Below are 7,476 nucleotides of genomic sequence, written 5' to 3'. Positions count from 1 at the left end.
AGTAGAGGAGTCCACTTCCTTGTGGCAGAGGCAGATACTCTTGTCCCACACACCACTGGAAGAAAGACAACATCAGGAATGTAGTTTAACGAGGCAACACATGTCTGCGAACTACCCAGCTATAACCCATCCAGTCCTCCTCATCCTTCCTTTATAATTTGTCCCACCTGGGGGAGGGCTGCCATCAGCTCCACACCCCATTAACCTGCTTCCAGGACCATCAAAACTATGATGCCCACAGCAAGGACCCAGAACTCAGTCCTACTCTAATTCCAAGAAGGAGAGAGCTTTACGTCCCAGGATAGACTGGCACTCAGAGCTACAGGAAAGGCTTAAAAGCCCTCCCCTTTGGTGTGGAAGCCAACATGCTTATGTTACAACTCTCCTTCCAACCAATCAGTCACAGAGCCCCATCTCCTCTTCTCAAGTCCATGAGGAAGGTGCAGTCCTTAAAAGAGCCAAGGGTCTTCTTTCCCTTTCAGGTCTAGACAAAGTCCCCTCACCTCTGAGGTTGCAAGGGAAGAAGCAGGTGGTTTTTGTGTTCCAGTTCAGTTGCAGCATGTTCCGGAGTAAGTCACTGACCTCCCTCACATACGTACAGGGACTTTCCATTTGTTCTTTCTTTCATGTTTTTCTGTGTCTGAAATGAATCATCAAGATGGGAAATACATGTTTTGTTTTTTGCATTTCGGGAAGGCAGCTTCTCAGAAGGCAAAAGGAATACAGTGAGACATGGTTTTATACATATTAGATACAGTACAGTGACATCAACAGCTTTCAGGTGCACCGATCCTTTCCAAACATCTGAAAACTAAACCTGTTTCACAGACACAAAGAAGCTTTCTTCGTGTAGGACTATACAGCATTTTGACAGAGGAATTGAGAGTCTGTTAAAATATTACTTGGAGTTTCAACGGTGTTGCTGGAAATAAGCAAACAAAAATATTGTTTCCCGCAAGTAATACATTATCTAATTCAGCTTAGAAAATTTCCGTATTCCCAGAGTTTCTTTTCAGTGGAGCAAACATGAAAGAGGCACTGTGAATAAACAAAAGGAGATTTAGACTTCAAGATACACTGCATGTACCCCAGCTTTTAGCATGCAATATAGTTTGCTAGGAGGCAGCTTTGATGCCACTGTTCTTTCCCCTGAAGACACCCCTCATTACTGAAAGCTACACGTTGCCCTCTTGGTCTGGAAGAAACATTTAATTAACTACAATATCACTATAGATTGCATCTAGTTGCCATAGAAACTTTAGAGAAGAAGCTTGGTTTTAACCCTTGGAGTGGACTGACTTTTGCCACCTGACAGCATTACTACTTTAAAAAGATTCTGTTTCTCTTATTGGACTGTATCCTTAAGTTTAAAAACTGACATCTGTTGATAAATCACAGGGAGTCTGTGGCTGTCCAATATTTTTATTACAATATACACTATTCAATTGGGATGTTAATTGGAAAATCTGTTTAACTGGAATATCTCTCAGGGAACCATTTTAAGACTGGGTGAAATCCTGGCTCCATTGAAGTCAATGAAGAAAACTTTGACTTCAATGCAGGCATGATTTCACCCCAGCCATTTAAGAGCTAAAGTTGCTGTGTAATGGAATGGAAATTCTATGTAATGGGGACACCTTTCTGGTGACTAAGTGATACTTGGAAAGCAAGAATGTTTTTCTGGTTAAGGTTTAGGATGAAGAGTTAGGAAATTTAGGTTCTGTTCCTGGCTTTGTCAAGGTCTTCCTGTACTTCAGTTGCTTCTTCTGTCTAATGGGATAACAATCTATCCCATTGGGTTATTTCCAGATTTAATTAATTAATACTTGTGAAATGCTTTGAGATTCTCAGATGGAAAGTGGCTGTTCTGGTCTCACCCCAATTCCGTAGGCCTGTCCAGTCAAATGATGGGTTCTGCAGCTCCCTGTACAGACAGCAGCAGTGCTATTAAAATGGTGTCCTCTCTTAACTGTGATTTCCTCTTAATGGGTACAAAAGACTTAAACTCCAGGGTTTCACGCTTAAGAGAATATACTACTGTCTTCCAAAGCCAAATGACAACGCTTTCTGTGGTAGCTAAATAGTGCATGCTCTGAGGAGGCATCAATTCCCTCTACAACTGGCGGGACAATACTATATTTGACTGCACTTTGGATTTGCACTACACCACATTTTTACTCTGCTGGTCTCATTTCTTGAGCACAAAAGTGAGTGGTCTGTAGATTCTGCCACATCCCATTCACACTAGCACAAGGGTAAGCTGTGCAAGGGTGCGCTTTTATCAGTCCGTGAAGATTTCTTCTGCTTTGCAAGGCTACATAAAAATGCTAAATGTTCTAGCCTCTGAAAGGTCTCAAGCCTTCTGTGTCCCTTGTGTTCTCATTTCCGTACTTATTACAAATACATCAACTTGACAAACAATAGTTTAAAGTTGCAGCAGTGGAAGGCCCAGTGTTGGTCTCCTGCCAACATTCTTTGCAGGGTGGCATCTGCACACTGGCATACTGTTCTTTTTGCTACAAGTTCTTTTCAGTGTGAAAAATTAAACCTCTAGTTACTGCTGGTTTTGTTCCAAAAGAAAAACTGAAGGTGCGTGCGTGTGCGTGCTTGTAATTTGATATTAAGATTCACTGGACTACATTGTGCAACCCTCACTCATGCTGGTGAGCACTTAGTAACCCACATAGTGCCACTGAAGCCAATGTAGTACCTTATTATTTCCTATATATATTTATATATACCTAAGCCAAAGACTGTAGTACCTTATTATTTCAAAGCATACAATGTTCATTGCAACAGAAATGATCATAACGAATCACTTTCATTGTGAAGTCAATGGGATTATTCGTGCAAGCGTTCACCAGCATGAGTGAGGATTTCACAATCCAGCCAAGGACATGCTATTTTTAAAAAACGTAACAGCTCAGTATTTTCTGACAGGTTTAGCGTCATTACTTGATAAAATCAGCATTAACAAGAGTGCCTCACCTGAGAAAACTATATAGTGAACCAATTTCTGCTTTGAAAGCTAATTTGTCTCCAGGGCATAGTTCCCAAGGAATGTAGTTATCACTTTGAAAGCACTATTGGATTACAAAGAGTTGGATGCTTTTAGCTGGTTGGCTAGCAGGCCACTTGAACAAAGGATTTTGCGTCCTTGAGCTGCGTTGGCTGTAAATGTTGATACTCAATTTTAAATATATCATAACTGAAGTTCTACCTTTTAATGAAGCACTCATGGAAATCCAAATGAATGGTAAATGGTTCATTATGATAATTTCTATTATAATGACTATTATATGATTTTAAGTAATAAGATACTACAGTGAAATACCATCACGTGAATGAACGTAAGAACATAAGAATGGCCATACTGGGTCAGACCAAAGGTCCATCTAGCCCAGTATCCTGTCTACTGACAGTGGCCAATGCCAGGTGCCCCAGAGGGAGTGAACCCAATAGGCAATGATCAAGTGATCTCTCTCCTGCCATCCATCTCCACCATCTGACACACAGAGGCTAGGGAACTTCAAACCGTCAGTCTCATCTTCTACAGGTGTTTTCTGTTTTGAAATTTATAAAGAACCAGTCAACCAGTTCTGTATTTAAGTTTTAAAATAAAAACTCCAGTAAACTCAGCAAGGACATGCAATCTGAGAGGAGATATTTTGTCAAACGTAATCCCAGCTGCACACACAGGTACAGGTTTAATATGACATTACTAGAAAAACTGTAATGATAACAGCTTGTGAAGTTATTGCTCTTGCACAAGGCAATGGCGGGTTCTCAGGTTACAACAGTATGGTGGCTTTAAACACATATAGACACCAGTACACTGTCCTGAGAGTATTTGCCATTGCATGTTGGAAGATTTGAACAGAGGTCTCCCTGGCCTGTTCAACTGCCTGCCAAGTTCCATTCCTATCTCGCCTTTTATTTTTCAACATGAAGAAACTTGAATGCAAACCCAAAGTCACTTGACACAAAAATTATTTGAGGCAGATTGTGTGGCTTTATGCCACTGACCACTTTGAAAGGAGTTAAGGACAGCCTCATAGCCAGCTCAGCTAGACTTGTTCTGGAGGGTCCAGACAGTGCACTTCTCTTTTAGAGGGTGCAGAGTGCACTCCCTCTTCTTCTGGGGCACGAGGCGAGAGGATGGGGCTATGACCTTGCTCATTTTGGGAGGGTAGTGTTACTAGCAGCTATAGACTAGCATGGTGCCTGTGCTCCCCACCTTCAGTGTGGTCTGGTCTAACCCTCTGGAAATAGAGGGGTTAGGTACTGGCAATGCTTTGACCCTGGGGAGTGTTTGGAGAAGAAAAGATGACCTCTCGAGGTCCCTTCCAGCCTTACACTTCTATGATTCTATGAAAACAGAACAATGGGAAATAGATACCAAGTCAACCCAGTTCCATTCAATAATGAATGTATTTGTTGCTACTAATCTTTGTTTGAATACAAGGATGTTCTTCTTTGAACTGTTAAAAGCCCACCCTTGCTATCCCACTGAGGTTTCCCAGAAGTAGGAGGACAGTGAGGATAACACCACTGTGACCTCTCTCATGCTCATCATCTGTCCCTACACAGTGGTTAACCAGTACTGGAATGTACAATTCCATAATCATAAATCTTGGGAATGTAGATCTCAATATTTCTAGTGCACTAACTTCTCTTTTAAGAGCTATTCCCTTACCTGTCCCAAATAGTCTGTCTATGGCATGCATTTCTCACAGAAAATCACTGTTTCACATTGCAAGCTCTCAAGAATTGGGTGCTATAAAATAATTTGGGATGAGATTGCCCCTGCACTTTCAAAGCTGGGTAGTGGTATTAAGGGGTACATCTTATATTAAAGTCAATGGGATTGGTGTCCCTAAATCCCCACAGTCCAATTTGAAAATGCAGAGGGTGCATTTTATAACAATCAGGGGTTGTGTCTGCATAAACATTTTATCTATAATAACTCTATAACTTTATGAGACAAAACTGTATCTAACATACATTACAGATGCATTTCCACAGAAATTCTACCTACAGACAACCAGTCACACAGAGACCAGATGTCAATTCAACATCAAAAAGACAATCTCTTGAGCCTCAAAAGAGCAAATGATTCGTACACAAAAAAAGGAAAGAACATCTGTCTAAACATTCTTGTACAAAACACTACAGTATTTAGAAAAATAATCCAAAAATCATGTAGTAACACTATTGTGTTCTGGACCATCACTGCAGATTATAGTTGATTTGCTATGATTTTCAAAATTGGTAAATGTCTTTGGGATGCCCCAAGTTTTTAGTGCCCAATTTGAGCCAGCCTAGAGGAGCCTGATTTTCATGGGGCAGGTGCTCAGCACTGACTGAAAATCAGATCCTTTTAAAGAGTTGGGTGTCCAAAAACTAAAACACTGAAAATCACTAGCCACTTTTGAAAATCAGGACCTACTAGTATTGTTTTGTTTTTAAATAAGTTAGATTATTCTTATATGCAGATGTATTTATACCATGGACTTTTAATTTTAATAATTAATTGATACTTACCAACAGGAATGTCCAAAATAGCAGACATATCAATAAATGTTTTATTTTATTGACTTCCAGTTGAAACAATATACAAATTTCACTGCTATTGAGCAGTGTAGTCCAGTGGCCAAGGTACATGACTGAAAATTGGGTGACCTGAGTTCTATTCACAGTTGTGCCATCGTTTGACGTGACAAAAAACAGTCACTTGAAATCTGTGCCTCAGTTTTCTAGTGTGCAAAATGGGGATAACAATGCCTCTGTAAAGCAAACTGAGATCTATGAATGAAAAACTGAATGAATGAGCTAAGAGCTATTATACAAGTAAAAGTAATATCAAATAAGTGATGGATGCTAAATTAATTACAAAATTAATTTGTAATTAAAAAATCATTGATACCCAAAAATATAAAACAGATACTTTTTTCAATCAGTTTTTAGGCTCTGCAGACATTGCAAATACATCACTGGAAAACAAAAGATTTGTTTTTCTTAAATGATTTGAAAAATAAATGGTTAAAACTGAAAGCCCTACAGATGTGAATATTTGTTAGTGCTCTTCATACTGTATATTCATTATACCACAGATATTCAACTGGTCTTTGTAAGTGAATAATAAAAGACTGAGAAACGTTCAGTACTCAACCACCCAGTCCTATTGACTGGTTCTGAGACAGGAAAACCCTTGTAGTGATATTCAAGCAGATTAAATGAAAATGATTATTTATCCACAGACCTTAAAACATGAGTTAATTGCACTTGGTGGATTGCAAACAATGTACTGTAGAGAAAAGGCCTGAGTTACTAAAACTAGTTTACCACCTCCACAGGCTCTTTCACAGTAGCTTTTATGAGGCTGGGAAAAAGTAAGCCCTTGAGATAGATGCATTTACAGTGCTAAAATTTAGTAACATGCTATAGTATGGCATCGAAATCCTGTTTTAAGATGAACCCCCTGAATCACAAGACTCGGCTTTTTAAAGAGAACACTGTTTATTTAAATAAAATCCTGTTTATTCAAACGTTTTGCTTTAGAAGCTTCTTGCAGACAGAGACCTCCTCAGGGCCTAGCTACAGTCCAGCCTCCTCTTGCTGGAGCAGCACTCCCATACTCCCACTCTCTAGCCCCTGCAGTAAGTAGCTCAGTCAGTTTTCCCTTATCTTATTCTCAAAGAGGCAAACAAAAATAGATACAATAATAAATAAATATTCAAAATGAATGCTAACTATAACAATGAAGCTATTTCTAAAGCATCTATTCCACAGACCCCACATAAGCTAGCTACAGCAACCACTATTGACAGAATACTTGCTGCTGCAGAAAAGCAACACATAGCTACTTTTCCTTCAGTTTTGTACACAGAAGCGTTATAACAATCACAAATAGATACTTGTGCTTTCAGTGCCCATGGGCACTGATCAGTGCAGCCCCATATGCTGCCATGAGCTGCAGGTGGCAATCATGCGCCCACTGCTAGCTGGAGGCCTCCCACGAAAGATATTAACTGACCCACCCAGGTCCTCTTCAGCAGAACTATCTCTTGGTTACTAAGGCAACCAGTTGCATAGGGTGGCAGAGAGCAGCCATGTTTGTCCATCTTCTCATGCCCAGACTGTTGGAACAACCTTATAAAATGGTACATCTCCAAAGATATATTTTGATTCACAAAGAGCCCAAGGAATTGTTATCAGCTTTGGGTTTTTTAATACTGCCTTCCCTATCGTGGAGTGCCCCATCCCATTCTTGTGTGGCGATGGAATTTCCTATACTGGTAAGTGCTGCTTTTAGCTTTTAATTAGCCCCAAACTATTTTTTCCCCTGCTGTGTATTTGCCAGGCCATGGGAAGTAAAAGTGTCCACAGTCTCTCTGTTACACTATAAGGTGTCCTGCCGAGAGGTCACACTGCCCATTCAGCTGCTGCCCAAGGACAAAGCATCATGCATTTTAC

This window comes from Chrysemys picta, chromosome 4 (genome assembly GCF_011386835.1).
Source record: "Chrysemys picta bellii isolate R12L10 chromosome 4, ASM1138683v2, whole genome shotgun sequence".
Classification (NCBI taxonomy): Eukaryota; Metazoa; Chordata; order Testudines; family Emydidae; genus Chrysemys; species Chrysemys picta.
This window is presented reverse-complemented; position numbering follows the sequence as displayed.